The sequence below is a fragment of the Crocodylus siamensis genome, chromosome 15, assembly GCF_052110815.1.
Source record: "Crocodylus siamensis isolate JL-2025a chromosome 15, ASM5211081v1, whole genome shotgun sequence".
In the NCBI taxonomy this organism is placed as follows: Eukaryota; Metazoa; Chordata; order Crocodylia; family Crocodylidae; genus Crocodylus; species Crocodylus siamensis.
In genome coordinates, this window is record NC_143409.1 from 2,324,440 (window position 1) to 2,351,130 (window position 26,691).

General features: G+C 53.3%; 2 long non-coding RNA genes across 4 annotated transcripts in view; both read right to left on the reverse strand.

The window, feature by feature from the left end:
- Positions 1 to 6,021: 6,021 nt before the first annotated feature.
- Positions 6,022 to 16,231, reverse strand: LOC149852001 (uncharacterized). The gene is made up of 3 exons (XR_016439380.1): positions 15,813 to 16,231; positions 6,900 to 6,993; positions 6,022 to 6,231 (listed from the first exon to the last, which is right to left on the reverse strand). It is a non-coding gene; the product is annotated as an uncharacterized LOC149852001 (long non-coding RNA).
- A 4,830-nt stretch (positions 16,232 to 21,061) lies between these two features.
- LOC149852002 (uncharacterized) overlaps positions 21,062 to 26,691 on the reverse strand; it is a 239,363-nt gene continuing 233,733 nt past the window's right edge. For all 3 annotated transcript variants that reach the window (XR_016439378.1, XR_016439377.1, XR_016439379.1), the window contains one exon: positions 21,062 to 22,380. This is a non-coding gene — a long non-coding RNA (uncharacterized LOC149852002). The remainder of the gene's footprint in view (positions 22,381 to 26,691) is intronic.

The following is a 26,691-nucleotide window of genomic DNA, read 5'->3' on the forward strand; positions in this document are numbered from 1 at the left end:
CCAGGGGTTGCCTGCTCCCCTGCTATCCTAGATCCGCTTGGATCCACCCTGCAGCCCCTGTGCTCATGGAGAGCCTCTCCATCCTGCCAGAGCCTGCCTCCACCCTCCCTCATGCTGGTGCCTCTGGCCATGCTCTCCCCGCTGGGATCTCCTCTGCCCTGTGGTCTCCAAGACCCGTTTCTGATCCTTCTGGGCAGGGTCCACAAACCCCGCAATCTCATCTGCAAATGCATCCAGCCGCCATCTCTGCATTTATTTTGAGACCCGTTGCTCAAAATAAATGTGGACCTGTCTTTCTGACCCTCCCCAGGGATGCCCTGCCATCTGCTGAGGCTTGATATGGCTAAAACAGCACTCTTAATTTGCCTGCCTTGCAATCTCCTTTGGGGGGTCACCCCCCCTGCTCATCATGTAGACCCACGACCTGGGTGTGATCTTCCACCCTGAACCATCTCTAGGTCTTCATGGGCAGCTTATGCCTGAAGGCAAGGATGGACAACACATCTACACATGAGTAACTAGTAAAAATAAAATGAGCAGTCACATCATATGAGCCCCAAAACCAGAGGAATTTCACCCAAGCTGGTGGAGTGCCACCCTGAAATAATGGGGGGAGAACTAGTGTATGTTGCAATGCTGTCTGTCTGCATCCGTTGCAAGGTGGCATGATACTGTTACGTAGCTACCCTGCATGCATGCAGCTACCCTGGGATAGCTGCTTGTCTGCCCGCTCTGCATCCAGGCTACTTGACAGCGGTGAGCCTTGTGACGCTAGGATTTGTGATCACCTGCCCAGGCCCTAAATCTTGCATGTGCAGTGGATCCATCCACACATTTTGAGCAGTTGCAGCAACATCGGTTCCTGCAGCCTTCACAAACACCGGCTTGCCCTGCAGGCATCTATTCAGGAGGCTTTGCCCCCATCGCCACCCCTTTGCCCCCATCCACCAGCTCTCCCTTCTCCATCTAGCGCAGCCAACAGGCACTGCTGGTTTTCACCTTCGCGGCCTGTCCCTACCACACCGAGCAGGCGAGATGCAGACTCCTTCCTCCTTCAGCTGGCCCAAAACGGATCAGACCGCATCAGAGCTTGGAACAAGCCCCTGCAAAACTCACTCATCGGCCTCTTAATCCCGCCTCATGATGCTGCTTTCTTGACTAAAGCACTTGACTGTGGCTACAGCAGCCGGTTTGCTGAGCCAGAGCCTACCAGTACCAGCATCCCATTGCTGCCCCATCGGGTATGTACCCACCCGATTTCTGCAGCTGCACGTTGCAGGTTGTCAGGAATATCCACCTTTCTCTGTACGGTGCCAGGCACGATGGAGGCTCCTCGCGTCCAGAGCAACGCAAAGCAGAAATAACGATGCACGGTGTAATTATACCGCTGGTGCTGCAAGTCCTGATGCAAGCCTTCATACTGTGGAATAAGAAGGGCTTTGTCTGGTCCAGCGCAACCCACTTCCGAAGGGAGATGATGAACTAGAGGGTTTTTTTATACCTGGGTAGACCAAGCCTTGGCTGGGATGATGTAGTTGGGGCTGGTCTTGCTTGGCGCAGGGGGCTGGACTGGATGTGACCTCCTGAGGTCCCTGCCACCCTCATTGTCAACAATGCTACGAAGGACAGCAGCTTCCATCCTTTATCCAGCTGGTCACAGACACAAGCTCTGTATGTGTTCCTGCTCCCGTGTGTCCAGGCCATGGGCATTGTCACAGCTCCCTATCACCTGCCAATTTTCAAATGGGATTTTCAAGGTCAAGGAGCCAGACCTTTAAACCGCTGCTGGCTCCAAACTGCCAGTACCTTCAGCGGGACTGAAGCACCCAAATCCCCTCGGCCAAAGAGACCACCTTGCTTCAGGCCCCGAAGGGCCTTTGGGTCCTTTTTGAAGCCTGGAACAGTGGGAGAGGCAGGGGACAACTGGCTCAAGAGTCAGACAAGGCGGTGGGAGCGCTGCAGGGATCGTGGCTCGCATGCACGTCGCTTCCCGGCAGCAGGAGTGCGGATGCATCATCCGCTGCGGGAACGCCGGCGCCGTGGCAGAGGCACACGGCACGTGGCAGGTTGGACTGGAAAGGCACCCGGGGGCGACTGGCACTGGAGGGAAAGGAGCTGGCAATCGGGGTGATCCCGAGCAGCCAGGACTGTGGTTAGCACCTTGCTCACCGCCTGTCCCGGCCCCCCCGATCTCAGGGCTCAGCACAAAGCACTGTTCGCAGCATCCCCTGCTCCAGTGTTTATGCCAGGGGTTTAACCCAACGGGGCTGGGCTTCATTTTCCTCCGACATCTCCCTCAGCTGCAACCGAGGCTCAGCAAAGCTTTCTTGCTTTCCTTGGGTACCTCTCTCAGATCCGTGCTGCATTAGCAGCCGCATCACCGCAGCTCTGTCCTGTCTGCTGCAGCGTGTCCTGCCCGGAGCCGCATCCGTGGCTGTGCGTGGAGAGCACCTGCTTATTCCCACTGGGGCTGCTCAGACTAGGTTTGCAATTCGGTATTTGGTCTTCAGGACCTGGGGTTATGTTTGGACACAGCCGAGGGTGTGTTTGCACACGGGTTCTGGGCTGCTATTCACGGTGAGCGCCCAAATCCTTTTGCTTCTTGTAAGTGGTGGAGCAATGCAATTCTCCTAGCCCTTCTGCAGGCAACAAGAGGCAGAGATTTAATCTGCAAAACTCTCAGGCGGGGAACAAAAGTGTAAAAGCCTCGGGAAGGGCGGCAGAGGCATGTGCAAGAGCGGAGGGTGAGCACCGCAGAGGCCCCTTTGAGGAGGGGGAGCTCCTCGGTACACTCCTGCAGTGTGTTCACAGGCTAATTGAAGACACATTAGTACACAGATCAGAGAGGATGAGTCTCGCACCCCTGCTGCCTTGCCTGAAAGCCTGCCTGGATCTTCTAACCCGCTGCGGCTTTGGCATGCGAGGCCCAAGGCTTAATCCCCGCTCTTCTCCCCTTGAGGTCCCACTGGCTCTTTGGCTCCGAACCCCTCGCCCTGCTGACGTGTCTCTACAGTCGCAGGACTCCTGCTCCTTCCAGGGTAACGAGCGGGGCAGCGGATGCTGGCTTGCAAGGCTCGGGGCACTCGCACCATCTCCTGGGCCGCCGCGGCTCCGTCGCCGTGCGCATCCGAACCGGCGAGCCGAGGCCACGCCGCACACCGACGCCAACCCCACCGTGGACCACGGCGTGGAACGGATGGCCAGCTGCCCAGTGGTTTGCACGCCCCAGCTCGAGTGCAAGGAAGAGGCCGAGAGTAAGGTGCCAAAGCTCAACGGCCGCCACTTTCAAAAAGAAAAAAACACATCTGAAAGGTTTTTTGAAGTCAGGTGTCTGCATTAACCACCGCCCCTCGTTACAGCAGCCGGCAGACGGTCTAGGGCTGGCCTGGCTTTTAGCACGGCTATTTCCATTAGAATAAACCAGCCCCAAGCACTTCCTCCTGGGCACCGGCTCCCGCCGAGCTGCCACCCCCAGCAGGCACGCAGCCTGGGGCATCTGAGCAGGGCGCACGACACTGGGGCGTCCCCTCTCATCCCCTCTTCTCTTTTTCTTGCTTAATGGCAACCCCGTTGCGGCTTTTCTCTCTTGTAGGAACATAGGCAATTGCGAGGGTCAGATGCTGCCAGGACCAGCCCAGAAAGCTTTTTTAGGGATACACCGGGCATGTCTCTGCCGCTGGCAGCGCACCTAAGAACGCAGCCCAGGATGCCATTAGCCGACCTCGCAATAGGGGTATGCATTGCTCACCTGAAAAGGCCTCTGCTTTTCCTGGCACGGACTCCATCGCTCAAGCTCTGGCAATGGAAACAGGAGGAGGGCTGGAAAGCTTTCTGGGCTGGTGTCAGTTTGGATCCCAAATGGGTTCATTTCACAGACAACCTCAGAGACGGCGAGGAAAGTGCTAGTGAACTGCTCTAAATGGAGTCCAGAGCTGTTTTTCACTTCCAAAGTCTCTGGGATGAGGACCTTGTGCTTTTAATCCATGTGGCCCTATTAGCTGTTTGTAAACCTACCTCATCCGGTAGGTAAAGTAAGGTTTGATCTACCTGCATCAGTCCTGGGACATGTGAACAGGAGCCATGCAGCTCCTGGCCGATAAAGAGCGACTGGCAGCTCCTGGGGCAGGGTCTGCAGGCAGCACAGGGCCGGTCGGCAGGAGGGGCGAAGATGGACCGGTCCCTGCACAGCTAGCTCTAGACAGACATGGTCTTAGCAGGCTCGCGACGGGAAGATGCTGAAGTCCCCATGCCCGAGCTGGTCATTGCCTTGAGTCATTTGCACTCTGCAATTTCATCCCGCACACGCAGGGGTTTAGGAGCCTGCAGTTTGGTGCCTTGTTATGGGATGACGGGAGCACAAGGGGAGCTGATGCCTCTTTTGTATGGTGCGTAGCTGGAAGTCTTGGCTGCACCCGTTGACTTAGCTGGGCCAGGGATGTCCAGACCGTGCTGTGCTCCTGAAAGCCTGACCTGGCCTGGGCCCTGGGTGCCTCTTAGGTCCAAAGAGGGTGGGGAGCATTGGGTGGAGAGAAGGTATTTGCACCCCTCCCTTGAGGTTGCAAAGGCAATTCAGCTCCCCAGAGGCTTTGGCCCTAAATTCCTATTGTTAGATAAGTGCATCCTATTGATCTAATGTATCAGGAGCGAGATCCAGCTCCCTGTGGACCCTGCCATGTCTGAGCTACAGTACAACACGGGCGCTTTCACTCAGACGCTCTGGCACGCGGCTCGGCAGGTTTAAGGCAGTGCTTTATGGCAGTGCAAAGCAGCTGTGCCGCTCTCACGGTGTATTGAAACCCTTTCATTACATTTTGACACGAAGAACTGCTTTCTTATCCCACTTTTTGTTGTATAACCAGAACTTGCAATGGATTGCTGCGGCATAATCCATTAATGCTCACTTGTCAGGATTTGTAGCTACCGACTTCTGGCCTTTCACCTGGCTCGTGGCTAAATATATTAATTGCATTATGCAGCCTATGGATGAGGGCTCCAGACAGGTACGTTATTTATGAATGCTCATTACCATCATCAAAGAGAGGTTGATGCATTACGGGGTGGCCCCACTGACCTTTATTCAGGTGCAGTCGTCTCCTCCCCGGCTCTGTTGGCAGAATTCATGCAATCTGCTCTCTCAAAGTAGCTACTCAACTATGTGATGGCCAACTCAAGGGCAACATCCAAACCTCATAGGAAGGAGGGATGTGACCACCCATCCCGGTCCATGCAAGTGACTGGCAGATTTTTTTTCTTTTTCAGGAAAACATTTCGGAGAAAGAGAGAGACTGGATTTCTAGATCGGAGCCCTGCTCTAGCACGGGACCACGGGAGGGGCAAGAAGAGAAGAGCACGGGACATCAAGGAGCAGCTGAGGGTGCATATGGACACACAACACATGTTCATTGGTAGGAATAGCCAGTGCAAAGCCTGCACGGGCTTTGTTCACCGGGATAAATGCAACCAGGAGGTGGAGCAGACAAACAGCCAGCTACCCCAGGGCAGGCCGGTGTTCCTGGGCTTTGCTAGCAGGTGGTGGGAGAGCAGGTCGCAGCGCCTTTGCCTTGAGTAAAGGCTTACGCTAGAATAATGCAGACTGATGACCCCTCAAAGTACATGGATAGATAGTAAGGGCCTTAGTGATGCTGGGCAGAGAGAATATGCAGGATTTAGGGCAGGGCACACCTCTGGAAATGATCCTGGGATCCAGAGCAGGCAAATGAGCAGCTATCCCGGGGTAGCTGCATGCAGTAGAAGCTCTAACCCCACTCGGGACTATGCAAAGGATACCTAGCCCAGAGCAACTGGCACCTGTTTTGCCCTCCTCACCCTCAACCTGCCCCGAAGAGGTTATCTGTCCTCTCAGCTCTAAATTCCCAGCCCATCGCTGGTACTGGCCATAGGATGGTCACTGGAGCCAAGGGCCGGAGACTGGGCCTGCTAGCGATGCGATTTCAGTTTGCACCAACTTCTCTCTGCTGGTTCAGATATTAAAAATGGATGAAACGGCATGAGCATTTCAAAGCAATGGCACGTCTGTTTTCTTTATTAAGGGAGAAGGGAAAGAAGGATGAATGAAGGCAATGGCTGTCCATCAGGCACAAAGACAGGAGGTCTGTAAATCTCTGCCGTCACCATGCAAGGACAGCCAGCTGTCACGTGCCCTAGTTATTTATCCCCTCCTGGTTACATCTGAATGAACTGGGGAGGCAGCGACTGCTTTCAACTCAGTCCCTTGCAAGAGAAGAAATTTTAAAAGTCAATACATTGCTAAAAACACACGGTTTCAAAGGCAGATAAAGATCAAAGCCGGAAAGGTTAAAGCCCAAAGCAAGAATATCCTGAGCAAGATAAAAGGAGGACGGCAGCACGGCCCCAGCGAGACTGCTTGCAATGGAGATGCTGGGGGCAGCGGGAAGCCTCAGCCCATGGGCACTGGGGGGTAACGGGGTTGCACGGGGGCACACGGTGCCGCGGCCTGTGTTAGACGACAAATTACGTTTGCGGTGCGTGCGCTGGGAATTTGCTAGGTAGGACTTCTGCCTGAGCTGGTTCGCACCCAGGACATTGCGTTCTGCTCACAGCCCGGTTTTGGTGCAGCAGTTTTCATAAGGGGGGAAAAAAAAAAAATAAGGAAAGTTGTCTAAAGTCTGCAGAAGAGCTTTGCACTAGGAGCAGAGAGCAGCAGGTCCAGCCCATAGGTGCGCTATGGAGAGAAGCTCTCAGCTCCCTTCAGGATACACGCGCTGGTTTTCTCTTGTACTGGCTTTAACACAGAAGCCAAGGCTTTGTGTACCCGGGTCTTAATCACCTCCAAGGATGGAGACTGCACCACCGCTCTGGGGAGCCTGTCCCAGCGCTTCACCACCCTCCTCATGAGAGAGTTTGTCCTAATATCCCACCTCAACTTCCCTTGCTGCAGCCTGAGCCCATTGCTCCTTGTCCTGTCGTCTGCCCCCAGGTTTCCACGAGGCTGCCGATCAGATCCGGGGCACGCTACAAGAAGGACAAAGGCAGAGTCAGATCTGATTAGCTGCCAGCTTCGTTATGCCGTGCAGCCTGCTTGTAAAGGCCTTCGTGGTTGGATTCACTCTGCTGAGCACTCCTTCCTCCTGCCACTCATCAGACACCTGCCGAATTGCAAACCTCCGGCGGTCTCCGACCAGGCTTTTGGCAGATACAAGGGCGGAGGAGCGGCCACAGCCGATGCCCTCGCTCCGAGACGGGGAAGAGCAGACGGCGGACGTGGGAGGGGGGTTGGTTGCTCTTCACTGACGCCATCGAAACCCCCAGTGAGCTGTTCATGACCAACCTGTGCCTGAGCCTGGCTTTAAAGCTGCCTGGCATGCGGGGGGAGGTTAAAGCAACCTGACTTCTTGGCGCAGGGCAGGGGGCAGAGATTGGTTTGTGAATTGCTTCACTTCCTACATGCGCACACACACACACACACACACACACGTGTACATGCACGCGCCTTATGCATCACATTTTTAAATGAACAAGTCATTGGATGGGATTTCCCGGGGTGCCTGAGCTCCCAGGCAGATGCACACATATCCCGGCGCCCTTTTGCACACCCAAGCAAGTCGGGCTGTGATCTGCATCAGCCAGACGGGCGCGAGCCATGTGTGTACTTCTCTGCTAGGCCCTTGCTTCCCCCCATCCTCTACTGGCCTTGGATGGGTTGGGTGGGGACAAAGCAAGCCTACCCCAGCAGTTTTATCCCTGGTTCTTTCTAGGCTAATTCTCTAGCAGACAGGGCAAATCGACCCTGACTGAAGGCTCAGAGCTGCCGGCAGAGCCTCTTTACTCTTTCTGTCTACGGCAGGCCCAGGCAACGTGCTCGGCTCTCCCTAGGCAAAGCGACCGCTCAAATGGGCAGAGGCCAGCACTTCGGCCAGAGCACCGTCCGGCCACCTCGCCCCACACGTTATGATGGGGCAGTGGACCGATCCCACAACCTCAGCCAGAGAGAGGCACGGGCACCTCCTACCCCCTCCAACCATGCTATCCCATCCAATAGGATCCACCTTGGAAGAGGGTTGAGTTGGAGACTCCATTCGAAAGTCACCTGGGGGCGTGCACGCGTATGCGCACACACACACACACACACACACACACGCTCAGAGTCACACCCATCATATCTGCAGTACAGCCGTCACTGGAATGGGCTTTCGCCAGGCACAGGCAATACCACAGACACGAGGGACAGACCAATACACGTCCGTTGAGTCCAGTCCCCATCCCAATGGGCACCACATCTTCCAGTCTCTTCTCCAGCGCTCACGTGCTTTGCACTGACAAGCCTCCTGGACCTCTGTTGCAAGCCTTACCTGGAAGCTAATGTGGCATGGCTTCAAGGGATGCTCCTGGTTTGCAGTGGGTTTGTTCCTCCAGTTGCACCGAGGAAAGATGCTCACACCTGTCTAACCCCTATCTAGTGAGATCTACACAGCTGAAGACCCATGCACACTAAAAGCAAAAGGCTGGTGTTTTTCTTTTCATCCTGTACTTTTCATAATGGGAACAACTGCTGCAGGTCCCCCGCCCTATTAGCACTCAGCCCCCAATGCGGAGGAGCCGCGGCGCCGCAGAGCATTTACATGCAAGTGAATGGAAGTTAAAGTCGCCAAGCGCAAGCACCCTTAGGGTTACGCATAGGGCGCTCGCTGCTGCTACGTCCCCGAGGAACCCCCGTGCTCGCATGCTCCGGCAGGTGGCAAGTTGCCCCGGGTAGGGTGGGGGAGGCTGAGGTCAGCACCTGGGCGGTCCCCAGAAGCCTTACCTGGGATCCTGGAGGCCTCTGGGGGCTGTAGCCATTGTAATCCTGCAGCAGGGAGCCTGGTCAGCAGCTGGAGTGGGGCTACAGCTGGCCTGGCTCCGGTTTCGGGCAGCGTGCGCTGCTTCTGCGTGCACTGCTCCCCTTTTTTTAGGTGTGACACCAGATCTCCCGGTGTCAAAACCCTCCCCGTGCTGCAAATTAGCAGTGCAGGGAATGCCTGCATGCGCAGCAGGTGCGGTGGGCAACACCACATACCATCACACGTGTGCGTGCTAGTCTGGACGTGTCTTGGGGGGGGCATTGGTGCCAAGTGATGGAGCAGACAGGCATCAACGGCTCTCGCTCGGGAAATCCAGGGTAGGTGCAACAGTGGCACAGCCCAGCTCGATGAACTGAGTGAGGAGCATGCATGCTGCTCCTTAACGCAGTCTCTGTGTATACTGCCAGCTCTGACAGCAACTCTGAAGGCTGCCTGGAGCTGCATATGACTAGGACAGTTGTTCTTCACCTTGTTAGACTCAAGCCCCCACCGTAGAAAATGCCACCTTTTCGTTTTCACTCATTTGTAGCTACAAAAAAAATACTGGAGCAACCTCCTGTCGCAAAGACTTCAGAAAGCCCCTGGCAGGGCAAGGTGTTTTCAATGCTCTGGGCTCCCATTTGAAATCTCAGGGTTTCTCTCATGAGTCATGTGTGCACACCCACACACCCAACAGTGTTACCATTGTGTAGCACCCTTGAAAGGCTCTCCAGGCACCCCAGGGTGCCACAACACCCTGGTTGAGGTTCACTGTGCCGAGGGCTGCGCCAGGTGTTTTGGAGGACGGGAATGATGAGTGGTGGGCTCTCAACTGGAGGAGCAACATCGCAGCAAGTGAGAGGGTCAAGTTGCTGCTGTTCCCCGCAAAGACTGAGCTCTCGATGAGTACAAAGAGTTTCGGTTGTTTCTTAGACGCGGGTCAAAGCACGATTCACATGTCGCTCGTGCTTGGGCATCGCAGGATGCCAGAGAGCTCTGTCCCTCCCAGCAATGTTTCCACAGCCCGGTGGAAAAACCCCTTTGTCCTCTGCAAAGCGAGACCAGAAGAGGGTGGCGAGGGCAGTTTGCAAGCAGCAGAGAGCTTTATTTCCTCCATCCTTTTCCATAACCTCGTTTAAAGTACTCAGCTCCAAGCACCTTGCTCTGATGGTATCCATTAAGCAGCTGAAGTCACCTGGGCTACAGCTACTGTTGTGGGCACCTGGTTCAAGGTCCATCCTATGCTTTCCCCCCATCCTTAACACATGCTGGAAAATCACAGTGGTGGAGGGAAACCTCCAAATTGTATCACCCCAGCCTTGGAGAAACACTTGAAGTCTCTGCAATGGCTCAGGAATTGCCAGAAGTTTAAAAAAAAAAACAGTCCCTTTCATATGATTTTGGGGCTTCTGCACAAACAGCAGTGTAGGAGCAGTGGGCATCAACCCAATGAAGAGTGGCAGTGCCATAGCCACTCTCCCAGGTGCTGTCCTGCGACGAGCCGAGGCCCAGGCCTTGTCCTTTATGAAAAAGGGCCTTCTGCACGAGGCAAAAAGTGCATTGGCCCTGAGCGCTCAGACCCGCCTGGGTCAGGCCGCGCGTCCACGCAGCCTGGTATGTGCTGGCAGAGAGGGGTTAGAAGGAGCAAGAGGTGATGAAGTTGGGCATGCAACGGCAATTTGATTTACCCGGACAGCACAAGGTCCTAGGGCCGTGAGCACAGGAGGTATTGAGTGTACACGCACATGCCTGCACACACACATGTATGTACACACACCCATGCATGTACACTCCCATGCATATACAGGTACACGTGCACATGCACACACTCACGCATGTACACTCCCATGCATATAAAGGTCCACATGTGCACATGCATACACTCATGCATGTACACTCCCATGCATATACAGGTACACGTGCACATGCACACACTCACGCATGTACACTCCCATGCATATACAGGTACACATGTGCACATGCACACACTCACGCATGTACACTCCCATGCATATACAGGTACACATGTGCACATGCACACACTCACGCATGTACACTCCCATGCATATGCAGGCACATGTATCTGCATATATACACACACTCATGCATGTACACACATACTCAGGCACACGCGTGTATACACCCTCCCTTTGTATCCCCCGGGAAGGGTGGTTGGGACTGGCCAGTCCCCACTCTCCAGAACAGCTTCTGGGCACAACTCTTGCAAACTACAGTAGAGAAAAGCCTCTCTGCTTCCTGCACCCATTTCTTCCACAAGTTATTTTCCCTCCCTGTTTCCTAACATTTCCCCCCCAGCTCCTCACTCTTTGAGCCCGCAGAGATCAGGCAAACATCTCTGCAGCCCACCCTCAACAGCAACCCTTTCGTTTACAGAGCACCTGGGTTGAAATCACCAGTCTCACCCACTCCTTTTGTCCTGACTGTACATTTTTTTCATGACGGTTCAAAAAACATGAGCAAATCTTCCGTGACATTTTTTTATCACCTTCCTAGTATGTTAAATAAACAGGGTCCAGGGAGCTGGGCAGACAGAACAGCATCCCAAGCAGCTGCAGCACAAAGAAGATGTGCTGCAGGGTTCGCCACGCCACAGGAACACAGCGATGCCTTTGCTGTGACCCACACCCCCCACAAAGGACTTGTTCCCCCACAGGGCTGCATGTGTGAACGAGTGGAAGAATCTCTCCCCTCTCCTCTTGCCCCGTCGTGGCAGGCGTGGAGACAAGACGAAATAGAGTTGGGCCCTAGTTGAAGACGCAGCACGGAGCCAGGAAACCCTGCTGCGTCCCGGGGATGTGCCTGACCTCCACCAACACCAACGATTTGCACCGGGAAGATGCAGGTTCGGCTTCTGCTCAGTGCATGGAGGTCCCTGTTCCCATCCCCACAGCCCCCTCCAGCATCCTGAGCACTCCCCAGTGGGATCCAGCTCAACTGAAGCCACAACTTCCTTCCCAAAAGCAGCCCAGGGTAGCGATGCCTCGTTGTTAGAGCACGCACACGGGGATTGCTGGCTGCAGTGAGACCAAGTGCATTGCCCAGGACCCCCTCCTCCGAGGCAGGCCCCTCTGAAAACACACGTGCTCTTTTTTTGCGGTCTCCGTGCCCTCTTCTCTTTGTTGGTTGCCGCTCCGGGTCACTTGCAAACTCTGTAATGAGTTTGCCGCCTTCTTCCAGGTCACTGATGAAAGTGCTCCTGGGCGCGGGGCTGAGCAGCCGCCGGGTGGGACCCTGCCAGCAACACCCCAGCTGGTCCCCGTGCACCGAAGCCCCATGCATTTCCAACCCATTTCCTACCGCGCCGGTTGGTTTTGTATCAGCCGGGTTTCCCGGGGAAAGCGCCTGAAACAGCCTAGGGGAGTCTATTGCCTCTGCTAATCTGGCAATCTCATCAAAAAAATATCACGTTACTTTGACAAGGCCTATTTTCCATAAAGCCAGCTTGATTGGCATTAATGATATTACCCTCCTTTAATTCTTTATTAATCGGGTCCTGTATCAGCGGTTCCATTATTCTGTCTGGGATCGATGTCTGCCTGACAGGCCCGTAATTACCTGGGTCATCTTGTTTGCCCTTTTCCAATATTGGCACAACATTAGTTCCCTTCCTCTGGAACTTCCTCGCGGTTCAAAGACTTATTGAAAATCAACATTAATGGTCCAGAGTGCTCCTTGACCAGCCCAGCCTGGGATGCAATTTATGCAGACCTGCTGATTTAACCCTGTCTCACTTGACTAGCTGTTTTGCGGATCCGTTGGAATGGAAAATATTCCCTTATCGGAGGACAGGATCACATCTGGCTTTCTCCTAAGAGCCAAACAAATATTTGCTTATTAAGCCCTTTGGCCTTTGCTGAATTATGAGAGGGGGTCCCTGCATCTTTCGCTGGAGCAATGCACCGATACCACGGCTGAGCAGTCTTTTGTTCCCAACACACTTGGAAAAAAAAAATCTCCTTGGGGTCCTTCACTCTTCGCCATTTGGCTTTCCTTAACTCTGACTTGCAGTCTTCACTTCTGGTTTATATTCGGGCCCCTTTCTGCCTCTCTCCCGCCCCATCTCCAGTGACCCCCACAGCTGTTCGGGGATGCTTTCGTGCAGCCTCCCTAAGGGCCGGGTTGTGCCTTTTTGGGTGCTCTGCGGGTCTCAAGGGACATTGGGATTTGTCCCTTGTTAGGATGAGGGCAGCGAGGTTAAAACTCCCAAAAGCAAGAGGCAGGGGTGGCCCCCACCTGCCCAGGCACCTGAGGGAAGCAGCTGGCCCTTGGAGATGCGCCGTTCCCTCCAGGCAGAGCAGCACAGACCTGGGCACAGAAGTTCAATAGACTGGTCTAACTTAAACCAATTCAGTCTGACACCTCATTCATCCAGGCCTCTCTCAGTCCAGGATCTGTCATTTTTAAACTAATCTAAGTGCCCTGAACTGTTTTGTTATGGGTGCAGACCAGTTTTTGGTCACTTATACCAGTTTATGTGTAATGTCTGAACCTGGCCCAGGCCCGGCTCCCCTCCCGGGGGCATAGCACCCAGCACAGACCAGCCCGAAAAGCTCCCAGCCCTCCTGCATTCAGCAAGGGAGCGCTCCCCTCTCGCCCCTCACCTGCCCCTGCTCCTTCCAGCTCCTCCGCAGGCGAGCCTGCTCCCGGGTCAGCCCTTGCACCTAATGCACCTCCAGCTCGCTTAACCCCCATTCTGCCGCGGTATACCTCCTTGCAGGCCCAGGATATCCAGCATCAGCACTAATGTTGGCCCTGAGGGCTCGAGGTGGGTAGGGAAAGAAGTATATTTTGTACACCACAGCCGTGCTCCTGCTAAAGGGTTAACGCACACCCTGGGCCGGGAGCTTCCAGTAGGATTTGCTTCAGCACATCCAGGCCCTGCTCGTTTGTCTTCATTAGGCGCAGGGAATACAGGGGAGGTCCGGCGTGGTGGCCCGGCAAGGGGCCCTTTTCAAGGATCATTGTGCATTGCTGCTGCCTAATAGAGACAAATGCAAACGGCGCTGCCTCTGCGCGAGGCGCCCGGAGGCCGCGGGCATCGCCGCCCTCACGGCCGCCGGGCACGGCACGGCACGGCACGGCTGCACTGACCCCCTCGGCAAGGAGCCTCCCGGTTTCCTGCGGGCACTGGAGAGGTCAGCTGGGCACCGGATCCGGTGTGGCTCCCCTTTGCTCCTGTTGGCGCGGACTTCCCGCAGACAGCGGGACCGAGAGTCGAAGTCTCCTGGTGTCCCGAATAACAGGGCAGCTCGCAGAAACTCCTGCAGAGAGGCTCCCACCCTGCGTTTAAAAGCAGCCCCCTGAAATACTTCCCAAATCCATATTTCCTCTGCCGGCACCCCTCGCTGCCTGCTCCTGGTTTGAATTCAGCGTACGACTCAGACCCTCCAGATGTGCGCGGCCTTCCCCCTCCGGCGTTTGCTGGACGCGGGGAGCCGCGCCGCTCCCGCTCTGGCTGGTAGGAGCCGGCAAGGCCCCGGAGACCCTGTAAATCTTGCATTGTTATCTCTGCTGAAGTTTATGATTGCATTGTTTTTGTTGCTTCGTTTCCAGCGGACGGAAAGTCCTTCCCTGTGCTGCTGGGCGCGCATTGTTGCTAGGCTGGTTAGCAGCTGTTTGCTCGTGTTGTCAGGCCACTATGACACCATAAATCCTAACAAATCCAGCACAAACAATAAGCAGTTGTTATTTAACATCATCAGCTCCTTTTTAATCATTAGCAACTCCCCAGCCCCCCTGGCGAGGGGGTGGCTGGAGAGCTAAGCCGCAGCCCATGTTTGTATCCCAAACACGCGCTGGACGTCGGCGGCTGCTCTCCGCGGGCGGGGCGGGGGCGAGTCCGGCCCGTGGTGTCCCTAGGCTTCGCTTATGGTTGGGCCGTGATTATATTTATCCAGAGCTTGCTTTTCATCAGCTGCCAGTAGGTTTCCATGTGAGGCTGCCGGCCTGCTGGCAAGGTCCATTGGTTTGCCTTTGATGCCTGCTTCGAGACGGGCCTCAACCCCAGCCCAAAGCTTTAGGGGTGCCCAGCTCTGTGGCCCCTGCCTTGCGTATCCTTGCAGGGCTGCTGCTACAGAAATGGTGTCCCTGGATCAAAGAGATAAGCCTGGAAGGTGCCAGTTCTGCAAACGTTTGTACCCACTTTTCAGAAGCAAACACTGAGGCCAGTGACACTGATCACAGCATGAGAGCCGTTGCCAGGATCTGGGGGTTAGCCGGGTGCGTGCCCGATCCAACCCCTCTTGCAATAATCAAGGGTCCCGAGCCTGAGCCCCGCGGACAAACCTCCATCGTGCCCTCAGGAAGCGCAGCTTGGGTTGCGCTTAAAAAAAAGGCACACAAACGGCTTCGGTGCCATGCGGCAACAGCTGACCACAGCAGCCTTCCCGGGGATTTATCCCCTCGCTGTAATTACATGGCGACCGATAAGTCTTCTCCTCCCACTCCTCCCTCAAATGATTGCCGAAATAAATATCTGTCTCTTTTCATTAGCCTAATGAAATACGCTCCCATCCGGCCGGCTGGGAAGCTCATGAATATATCATCACTCCCCATCAGCGCGGGGACCGGGGCGGGTAATTACCGGGCAAGACTTAACGTGTGGAGCCACTCCAGAGAGATGCTCGCCTTCCACTTCGGGGCAGCGTCGCGGTACCTCGAGCCTCCCGGGGCCCGGCTGCTGTCCTAAGAGCCAGCCAACAGCGTCCCTGACGGGCTGGGGTTTCGGTGGGCACCTTGAAGACCAGGCCTGATGCCTTGCAGATGGACCTCGGGAGCGGGCAGGACCCCTCAGCCCGTGTTGCAACGGGGCAGCAGGAGCACAAGCCTATTTCCACCTCCAGGCTGGGGGGCGGCTGGCATCGGTCCCCACGTGGGCCCAGGGACCGGGGTGCGCTGGCACGTGCTCCAGCATACGACCGACATGGTGACGTATGGGAAACCACCCTTCCCATCCCCATCCGTGCTCCCATCACTCCCACCTTCGTGTCCTACCTGCACGTGGGAGGTGGGTGTGTGGCGACACGAACACCAGCAAAGCCCACATCGGCTGGAGCTGGACGAGACGTGCTGGCCTAGATGCACGTACGCCGGGTGCTTCAAGCTCAGCCTCCAAATCAGGGGCTTTAATGGAGGGAGACAAACCCCAGCCTGGGGTTTCCAGACTCAGCAAGGGTCTCCAGAGGGGAAGGCCGGCTTTCAGGTAGGAGGTGAAGTGAAAAGCCAGCACCACGCCAGAGACCCAGCGAACAATAAAACATTGCAATCAAGGCTCCACCTCCATCCAGGAAAAGCATGGGAAGCAGGAGCTCAGCAAACAATGGCAATCAAGTGATATTTCTCACCATAATACCGCGTCTAGGAGCCAGCTCATTTTCCCTTTTTTTCTGGAAATCAAATGGCAAGAGAAAGGAGTTAACTGCTCCGGTTTTTCAAGACACAAAAGGCCACGATTGGCAGCATCAGTCACAAGTGTTATGAGACGTGCCTGCCTGTCCTCCGAGGCTTTCCCTGCACTCTCGCCGCTCCCCCTAACAGTTTCCTTTCCAAATATTTTTGAGAGTCGCCTCGCCGCAGAGATGAACTTTCCCACCCTCGCGGAGCCGTGCGGCTACACTGCCCCCGGGATCTGCCGCGCTACGTTTTGTCTGCTATTCCCACCTGCTGCCCCAGTGCTTGGGGTGGGGGAGCACGAGAGAGCTTCGGATGGGTGTCTGGGGGTGTCCAAACCTCAACTCTGCAGAGAAACCGCACGAGATGCATGCCCTGCAGGCTGAACTCGGGGGACCATCACCCCAAGGACCATCCGGTACCACCACCTCCCTGGGGAGACTGCTCTGTCCCAACATGACGAAGCTCCCTTGTTTTGAGGGACGTTGCAGGCCACCAGATCCCTGTTTGATAAAGGCCTACAGATCTGCTGCATGGTTTTCCCAGCCGAGAGCGGTGCTGAACGTGCGCAAAGGTTACCCTGGCTCATGATAAAATCAAAGGCAGGAATTTATTGTTATCAGCAAATCAAGGGCAGTCCCAAATCAAGAGCACGTAACTCCCCTTGCTTTCAGCACGTGGCCACCCTTGCACAGACCTCGCCCCTGCGATCGTAAGGGCCAGATTGGCTGACCTAGCCAGAGAGATGCCCGGGCAGTTTGCATCTCATGTCCTGGGGCCTTTTTTTGCCCTTTCCTGTGTTTTAACTGCGTGACTGTTTGCACGATCGGGATTTGGCAATAGTGGAGGCAATATCTCTTGTTCTGAGAGCACTTCCACAAGGAGCTGCAATGTCACATGCAGCTGGACTAGGATGGGCCATTTCTTTTCTCCAAACCGGACCTCCAAGTGCATCTGAAATCACGGGGAGCTCTTGCCCTCCACATCCAGAAAGGACAGTGTCGGGATGGTGATCACCACATCGACAGCTCCAGCATCACTGGAGCGCAGGGACAAAGGTTTCGGTCCAGGGTAGAGAGTCTTGGTCACTGGCTGGGGAACGCGGCCCTTGGAGAGGTTGCCCATGGGAGCGATGTCTGTCTGAGAGGACGGGCATCACCCCCAAGGAGCAAACAGGAGCACCATGAAGGCCGACGGGAGTCTGCCTCTTGGCTCTGACCGGCGCCTGGGGTCGGGGGCTAGTCCCAGCTGTCAGGATGGCTCCTCCAAGCCCATGTGTCCGCCTAACACCTGTCAGAGCAGGTGGCACCCTCTGCTCCGTGTTGGTGTCCTCCGCAAAAAGTCATGCATCCCAAACGAAGGCTGAAAAAGACCCCGAGAGGTCAACTAGTCCAACCTGAGATCAAACCTGCAATCTTGGTGTCATTAGCACCGTGCTCCAGATGTGGCCTCACCGGTGCTGAATAGAGGACAATGTTCTTGAGAGCAGTGGTTCTTCCCTGGGGAGGCCACATCTGGAGTCCCGTGTCCAGCTGTGGGCCCCCCGCTACAGAAAGGATGGGGACAAGTTGGAGACAGTCCAATGGAGGGCAATGAAAATGGTTGGGGGCTGGGGGACAGGACTGGTGAGGACAGGTTGAGGGAAATGGGTTGATTTAGTCTGCAGAAGAGGAGACCGAGGGGGACTGAATAGCAACCTTCACCTCCCTGCAGGGGCTGCAAAGAGGATGGAGCTGGGCTGGTCTCAGTGGGGGCAGATGACAGCAGGAGCAATGGGCTCCAGCTGCAGCAAGGGAAGTTGAGGTTGGATATTAGGAAAAACTCCCACGAGGAGGGTGGTGAAACAGGAACAGGCTGCCCAGAGAGGTGGCGCAGTCTCCATCCTTGGAAGTTGCTAAGACCCAGGTAGACTCTCCATCCTTGGAGGTCTTGAAGACCTGGCTAGATAAAAACTTGTTTGGGATGATGCAGTTGGGGCTGGTCCTACCTGGAGCGGGGAGTTAGACTCCTGAAGTCCCATCAACCCTCATTTTCTATGAATTTTAACAGTCCTTGAGTCACTGGCAGCAGCAACCTCATGAAGCTTGGGCATTAATTAGTGAAAAAGAAACACACACGCTGACCCCCGTCTGGGCCTATCTGAGACGCATGGAAAACCAGTGGGTGTATCTGTGCTAGCACCAGAGCGCACTCCCAAGATGAGTCAACCGAACAGGGTGGCACCTCCTCCTCTCGCCTTTTTTTTCTGCTCGCTGTCTGCCAGCTCTCTAAAGCGTGGGGAAGGAACAAATGCACCCGCAGAAGAGGAGAGCAACATCCCACGGCTGCTGTTCCCAGCCAAGGAGGCTTCAAGGAGGGCATGCACTTGGTCCTCCCCTTCCCCTTCCTCCAAGGCTCTCCCGCAGCTTCAAAAGAGCAGTTGCTACCCAATGCACAGCCCGAGCCCCTGGGAAGATGGATTTTGGCCATGCCTGGAGGGAGAGAGAGACTGTTTCCCCCCAAAGCAGCCTGACTGTGCTGTCACCCTTGCTGCGATGATCTTGCCCGGGAGGCTTTTTTCTTTTTTCTGTTGGGTAAAAGGCAAGCTGGCTGGTCGCCTCACCTTGGGTGTTTTGCTCCCCGAAGAAAGCCCAAACTGCAGGAATGTCAAACGAGGCTAAGTAGTCGCCCTAGCATCCCTGCCAGACAAAAGCTGACACTTTCTCGCACTAAATTGCTAAGAGACAGTCAAGGACACTTCAACGCGCCTGTAGATCGTGCGACCGAGCTGGAAACTACAAACCACCAGATATTCTTGGCCAGCTGGGGCCCATAATCAGATAAAACCATAAGGGAGCCGAGACACAAAAGCCCATTTGGGGCCTGTTGAAACGACTGGAAAAAATTCTTTGTTTTGGTCTCCTTTTCTGTTCGCAAAGTGCTTCCCGATGCTCCTCGGGTTCGCCCCGAGCCAGGGTGACTGCAACCGAAAGGCTTCAAGAACACTTGTTTCTCGGCTTAGCTATTTGTTTGCTGGCAAGATGTATGTATTTAATGAACTGTTTTGCATGCTTGGATTGGGCCTGAGAAAATTAACCGAAACCATTGTTCCCGGCTGGCCCTCTGGAGCGCTCTTCAGAAGAATTACCTGCTGTACAGCAATCTCGGCTCGGCCAGGAGATGAAGGGTGGCTGCAACGCCGCTTTGAACAGGCCATTGTTGCCGCAGAAATGTTTAGGAATCAGCCATTTAATGAGAACAAAAGAAATTAATTGGTGGTTTAGGCCTAATGAGACTGCTGTGCAAATTAACAGTCCTCATCAGCAGAAACAAACAGAGTCCTTAAATGAATTGCGGTGGAGCATTACACTGACTAAGCTTTTGCTGGAATGATAAATAGCAGGTCAGAAGAGACCATCTGTGCTTTTTTTTTTTCCCCCCTTTTTTTTTTTTTTATTTTTTAGGGAGCGAGGAATGAGGCTTAGTGAAAAAATAGATCTCAATAAAGCATAAATTCTCCGTTTTATTCATCTCGGCCCAGCTTGACACCACCATCTTACTACGGAGATAAAGAAGAAAACCACTTGCATTTGCATCTGAAAAGAGCAAGACTATGGCCTATACACTCGTGAAGCCAAAGAGTTCTGATTTCAAGGGATATTTAGCCTCTATTCAGGCTTGCACAAAAGCCTAGCCTCCAGTAAAGCAGTGGTAGGCCTGTCTGATTAAGGCTGTAGACAGAAGCCTTGTATATCTGTCACAGAGCTCATTTGTTCTCTCTGTTTACTTAAGACGTTCTTCAATTCCCAGTGAGGATTTGTATTTCTGGGTTGGTTTACTTATGCTCATATGCTGAAAAAAATCTGTCTGATCTTTAATAATCAAAGTCATTAGAATAATCCTTTCAGGGCTGAATGAAGGATTATTTCTTCGTGTCATTTTAGTTTCATCCTCATTGGGGCTGCTAAAATGCAAGGGGTGGGGGGGAAGCACTTCACAAGCCCCACGATAGACCGGGGTCCTTAACGTCCTCCAAAATTCCCACCCACATGCCTGCCAAATAAATGCAGGCTTCCCAGGGAAATTTCCAGGCTTTTGCGTGTTTGTCTGAAGCAAATTTATTTATTTCGGCGGTGGTCAAATAAACACGGGGCCCGGGGAGACGCGGGGATCGTTTGTTGTTGCGCTGTCTTGGTTCGATAAGGAAACCTTTGATGAAGTGAAGGGACTTTGTGTGCCTAATCTGAGGCTAGCAGCTCCACAGAGCGATTGTAAAAATGCTGCGGTGTCTGCAGGGAGCAGTAATTACATAGGAGGATTAAAAGGTCCTAAACCTCACCTATATTTCACTTTTGTAAACGAGGGAGGAACAAAGAGCGCTCGGCTCGCGGAGAGGAAAGAATAATTGACACAATTCGCCGGCGCTGGATGATTATAATGTAAATACCGGCATGGAAGAGGGCAAAACTAATTTAGGCCTTCAACTTTTTATCCGACGTTTAACAAGGGGGATAAACACCTCTTTTTAAAGGAGTGTCATGAAACCCAAACCCCAATTTTCACTTTGATTACCTTTGTTGCCCTCTTTCGGCTAAGCCCCCGTCTCGGGCACTTGGCAACCAGGCTGGGGGATTCGGTAAAACTGGCTTTTAAGCCCCAAAAGGGCCTATGCGAGGCGGGGGGAGACCAGGGAATGGGGCGCCCGCTTCCAGCCACCTTCAGCACAGCCACAGCCGGCTTAGCTGAAGATGGCAAACCCGAGTCTGAGTAGCTTGAGTGCTTGGGCTTTGAGTATTTCCCCGTTTTTTTATTTGACCTTTGAGTATTTCCTTGTTTTTTGAGTGTTTGACCTCTGAGTATTCCCATTTTTTGAGTATTTGACCTCTGAGTATTTCCCCGTTTTTTGAGTGTTTGACCTCTGAGTATTCCCATTTTTTGAGTATTTGACCTCTGAGTATTTCCCCATTTTTTGAGTATTTGACCTCTGAGTATTCCCGTTTTTTGAGTATTTGAGCTTTGAGTATTTCCTGTTTTTTGAGTATTTGACCTTTGAGTATTTCCCTGTTTTTTTGAGTATTTCCCCATTTTTTTGCTGCTTCTGCACTTCTGGGTGTTGATAAGACTAAAATATGTCATGCTCCCATACAAAACACAAGAAGTCTTGGCTCCAAAATGATACGTTTTATTTTTATATTGGAACCAAGACTTCTAGTTTTTTGCATGTCTTCTTGTCGCAGACCAACACAGCTACCAAGTGCACCCATCAAGCTCCCATGGCTTTTTCCAGCCTGACCAGAAACAAGGGGAGCTGAAGGCCTGTTCCCACGAGATTTTCATCCCCAGGTGATTTAGAAAAGCACGGGGCTTTCTGGGTGTCACCGGCATGGCTCGGTGCTGGGCCTGCACGGCAACGGGAAAGGCTGGCAGGGCTAGCTGGGGCTGGGAGAGCCTGACGCTCCTCACGTCACCCTAGGGGAAGTCCTCATTGCACCCAATTAAGGTGAAAAAAAAATGTGCCTGCAATTACACGCCTGAGTTATGACTTTAGTGACAATGAGCGTACAAAGAAGTCAGATAATTGCATATGCAAATGCACGGCTACCTGATTTGCATATGTGACTGCAGCGCTTGCGTGGGAAAAGGCAGCCCATCCTCCCACGGCCTCTTTCGCAGGAGAGGGACTGGGTGGTTCCAGCTGCGATGATCAAAGCCTTGATCTCAGTTTCCTCGCTGGAGAAATGACAATAGCGCTTCCCTGTTTGCTGTGGGGCAGTGCAAAGTTTACTGAATGAATACGGCGGATGTCAAACGCTTTGAGATCCTCAGGCAGAAAGTGCCATCGGAGTGCAAAGGGCTAATGATTGAGGGATCAGCACTGTGGTTACTAGAGGAGCCGATATCCAGGAACAAACACATGGGGAGATTACACAACGCCGGGGACAGGGAAAACTTCGTGTAGTGCTCTTTTGCCCACCTGACTTCTGATTTCAGCTGATGAGAGCAACTGCGCAGACGAGCATCGACGTCTGAATTCGCCATCGGCCGAACGTGCCTGTAACCATGTAGGTATGAGACAGGTTTGTCTTGCTCTCTGAAGCAGAGGTTAAATTTCCTGACGCTGTTGCAACTGGTAAACACCACTTTGGACGAGTTAGTCAGATTTGCTCCCCTTAACTTCGACGGAGAAGCAGCCCTGAAACGACAGAAATGAGAAAGGCGCCTGTATTTGGTGCATTTTATAAGCGTGTGAGAAGGAGAAAGGAGGTTTTCCTCCCAAATAGAGAGTAAATCTATCTTTAGTCCCAAACAGAGGGTAAATCCATCTTTTCTTTGTGGCTTCCAGGTGGCTGTGGAAGGGAGAGGGGAGCGCCCCCCCCCATCCCCCAAATGCATTGTGTCTTGGATAAGGAGCAATTATCAACAATATAATAAGGACGGGAAAATGAACAAAGGGCTCAATATGTTAAACTAAATGACTAACACGAATGCATTCCTGTTAATGGGTCAATATTAGGTTGGCAGTTGCTGTCTGTCCCTATTTCTCATTAGCCTTGACCTTGACCTCCACGCCCTGTTTGCCGGGAGACAGAATCCCATAACAACTGGGTTGGCAAACGTATTGGCCCAGTAATCCATAAATATTGATTCGTTGTTTGCAGTGTAATTTAAATGTCAGTTATAAGCTCAGGGCAGATAAAGATCTGTATCAACAATAAAACTGGATAGAGGCTATAAATCCCTGGGGAAAGCTAAGTTAAAATGGAAATGCAACGTATGCATCCTTTAAAAAAAAGACAGCGAGAGAGAAAACATTTCCTGGGCATGACAGGGAAAGGGAGAGGTGCTGATTATCTGGGCAATCGGTCTGATTTTACATGCCAAATTAGGCCGTCCCCACTTCGGGTGTGTCTGCACAGCCACTGTCACGTGCAGCCGGGGTGGACGTGGCAGGCTGCCCAGGCATGTTGGCAGGAGATTTGACCCAGAAAAGCAAACAGTGGCATCGATGCACGGCAGAATAGACCCTGGTGAACTCTGGCGAGCACTGGGTTGCAGATCTCCGTACACGCTGCGGCCTGAATGAGATGAGAAGCCGCGGCACGTGTTCCTGTGATCACGGAGAGAGGCCGCGGGAAGCCGGGCGGGACTTGCAAAGTCATCAGCTCCAGGCCATTGCTGGCAGCCGCGTCACATCACCCTGTCCCTAAATAAAATAATTTGTTTGCAAAGATCTAGTTGGTTTAAGAAAAGATATCACCTCTGCCACCAGCGTGGATGCCCTTTACAACCTGGATACTCGTCCCTTCTGTACTTTTAACCAGCTCCTTCTTTAAACCACCTTGCTCTCGCTTCTCTGGGAAGCTTTTTTCAGGACTTCTCTGATAGTTAGAAACTGTCAACTTCCAGCCCAAATTTATTCTGTTACTCCAGACTGCAAGGTCATCTCCCCCTTCCTGGCTCTGGCTTCTTTTCAGCTCATGTAAAAGAAAATCTCCTGTACGATATTCCGATCCCCCTCTGGCTGGGCAATGCCTCCCTGCTTCGCGTCACCAGCACATTGCAATGGGCACTCCTCTTTCCTTGGCCCAAGTCTGTCTACAGAAAAACCTTGAGGTGAGCTGGAGTCCACCCCCTGCCCGGAGCTCTTGGGGGTTGTAAGATGGGGGGGACAACATTTGGCATGCTGCAAATGAGCCCCACAGCCTCCCCGAGTGCCACTTGGATCCCCTTCCTCTGCCCGATTGTCTGCTCTGCTTTCTGCTCCCCGCCCCCCAAGTTGCCGCTCTGACTGCTGCTTCCTGCCCTATCCGTGGCTGGGCTGCTTGTCCCCTCCGTGTTGCATGCCATGCACAGAGGCTGCCCAGGACCTTTGTGGCACGTGGGCTGCAGGGTGGCTGTCCTCGGTTTTAGGCCACCCCTGCCAGCCCACTCTGCTCCTGCAGCTGCTTTCCTTCACTGCTGGGCAGGAAAGCACATGGTTTGTACTCTCCTCAGCAGCTCTTTGCAGAAATTTTGAGCGTAATTTTGCATAATTTTGAGCAGACCATGAGCCCAGGCTGTGTTTTGGAGTATGCAGAGAGTGCATGCTCCATGTGCTCAGCAAGCCAAGAGAACGAGCTCTGTCCTGCCAGGGCTTGCTGTTTTGAGGACTGGCCCTGAGCTGAGCAGGGAGCCTGACCTCACACCCCACGAATGCTCCCGTGCCCCGGGGTGCCGGGGGCACAGATGCACGCTGTAAGGGACGGCCCCATCCTGCTGCCCTTGGTGAGACTCCTCATCTGAGCAAGCCATGAATTAATGCAGCGGGGCGGTCTGCCCCATCCAGATTCCAGCAGCCCCTTTGCACCATTGCAGGACATTAGACATTAGGAAAAACTTCCCTGGAAGCACTGGAACAGGCTCCGCAGAGAGGTGGAAACCCTGAGAGGTTTCCTAGCACCAAGAAAAACTCTTTCTTCAATGTTTCCTTCATTTCTTTATCACACACCTTTTCCTTCTGAAAACCTATATTGATCTAAAGTCCAATACTACTCATATTTTCCATTATCCCCTTCTAGCCTCTCTGACGTTTATGCAGGTCCATTTTGATATTCCCAGGATGCACCCATTTGTTTAGCCCAAACACCATCCCTACATCCTTTGAGAAAGTTTCAACCATTTCAGCAGCAAATTTCTCTCAACCTCCTCATCCAGCTAGGACAGCTACTGGGTCACTACACAGACTTCCTTTGCACATCTTAGAGCTGTGGATAATGGAAACATGAATATAAAAAAAAAGAGCAAAAGGTGTCAAATCCTGAACTGTGTTCTTACTGTCTAGTATTTTCCTATTGTTTTGGGGACACTGCCTAATTTTCTGTGCTCCTTCATAGAAATTTCACCATCGATAAATGTACTTTCATCAGATCCGTCATGCTGGTCATCACCCTCCCAAATGCCTTGGCATAATCTACTCAACATCCATGCACATCCTTCACCGTCATCTGGCACCTGTCAATCAGGCTCGTTCACCCTCAGATGGTGCCTGAAACTCATAGCACTTCTTCCGCATCCCCTCTGCGCTTGATGAAACACATCACCAGCTTCAACTCGTTCAGCAGGGATGAGCTCCCAGATAACAGGCAAGGAAGTTATAGGACTTCAGCTGTTGACACTGGTCCTGCTATCCAGTGACAAGCACATTTTCCCAGTGTTATGCATGGACATGTTGTGAGCTGAGAATAAGCATCCATTAGGCTATGGCCCAATTAGGGAGGTCACTATCTTGCTGGCACTTGCCAATTAGATCATTTTCTTCTTCTTCTTCATCTATCAACTGCACTTCATTAGGATTAACCATATTTTGTCGTTCATACTTATCACCGGTAATAGTATCATCATCACTATCACCAGTTATTAATGTTATTGCCGTTCTTCTTCTTGTTGTTATTGTGCTCACCAAATCCTATCCAGTGGGCATCGAATAGGGTAGCCAGAACAGGACAAAAAGGCAAGTCTTGGCCAGGATCGGCGCAGGGAGGGGTTCGGGTATGAAGTCAGGGAGATGGTTCTGCTCATTCAGAAATGCGTATACTTTTGAAGGCAATGTGCTCCACCCCTCTGCAGGCCTCTTATGGTCCCCCCACCATGCTCTCAAAATTTTGGCCCGTGCATAGGAGCACGTTACAGGAAGGGCTGGTGGATTTCCCCTCAGACCGGGATGCGTGGGCTTCCTGGACTTTGGGTTCATTATCAATAACGTGACTGTCCACTCTCCTGGAAAAGCCCAGCTACTTTCAGGGCTCTTCCGACAGCCCCGCTCAGCAAAGACCGACGCGCTTCGTGTCTTGGTGCATCAAAGAGCAAAGGGGGGTTGGGTGGAGCTCCAACCAAACACCCGAGGCAGGAAGATGAGCATGCGCGGCAGTGCACAGATGATCCACTCCGATGCACCGTGGAGGTCTTGGGAGACCCAGAAGCAAAACCCGGATGCGTGCCTAGGCAATATATCGTACGTCTGTCTCCATCCCCCTAGATTTCCGCTCACCAGAGCATCTGCCTCAGGAAACCAGCCCTGTGCTGACAGTGGGAAACTAACCCTTTATTGTATTCCCCTTTCTGGGCCATCTTCAACCACCCAGGCAACTTCCCTTTGCTCCGGGGTCCTCTGTAAACATAGCTGGCTCCAGGCTTAATAATAACCCTGTAATGGACACAGCTCGATCGCCACCAGAAGTAGTGACCAAGGACATTTGTCACATGGCCTGTGGTTTGACCACGTCCTTTCTGCCCCTGCCACGGACCTGCGAAGCAGTGCTGTTCTTGTATGACCATCGCATGCACTACGGGGCCTGGGTGGAAACTTTGGATAGCTGGGAGATTGTGCAAAGCGAGACCCACGCATCACATGACGCATCTGGGCTGCATCCGGTAGGCCTCACAACTGTACACGCCCTCTGCATGCTCCCAGATGTCCTATTTGCATGTGGGGCTGCAAGCTGGCTGGGGGCCCAGCCCGGCTCAC